The sequence below is a fragment of the Cynara cardunculus genome, assembly GCF_001531365.2.
Source record: "Cynara cardunculus var. scolymus isolate 2C chromosome LG 16, CcrdV1, whole genome shotgun sequence".
Classification (NCBI taxonomy): Eukaryota; Viridiplantae; Streptophyta; class Magnoliopsida; order Asterales; family Asteraceae; genus Cynara; species Cynara cardunculus.
Window position 1 is genome coordinate 14007392 of NC_037543.1, and position 522 is coordinate 14007913.

Consider the following 522-nt stretch of genomic DNA (forward strand, 5'->3'; position numbering starts at 1 on the left):
CAGTTGTCACCTCGGAAGCATCAACTTGTTTATAAATAAATTGGGTTGAATTTATAATATTTACTTTAGGCAACATAGAAACAAGAATATATGTTGCCTAAGTAAATTGAGTTGAATTTATAATTTTTACCTTAGGCAACATAGAAATAGGAATATATGTTGCTTAACTAAACTTTGTTGGATTTATGTTTTTACCTTAGGCAACATAGTATAAGAATATATGTTGACTAAGTAAACTTTGACGGATTAAAAAAAAAAGTGTCCAACATTGAACTAAAGCAACATAGGCTAGTATGTTGCCTAGGATATATGCACGCAACATAGAATTATTTATATGTTGCCTAAGGTCACACTTAGGTAACATAGAAACATATGTTGCATTAGAGGAAACTTAGGTAACATATAATAGCATTTGTTGTCTTAACGTATCTAAAGCAACATAGGCAATTTACATTTGTTGTCTAAGGGGCCGTTTATCAAACGCTTACCCGGATAAGTGCTTATCAAAATCACATTACCTTA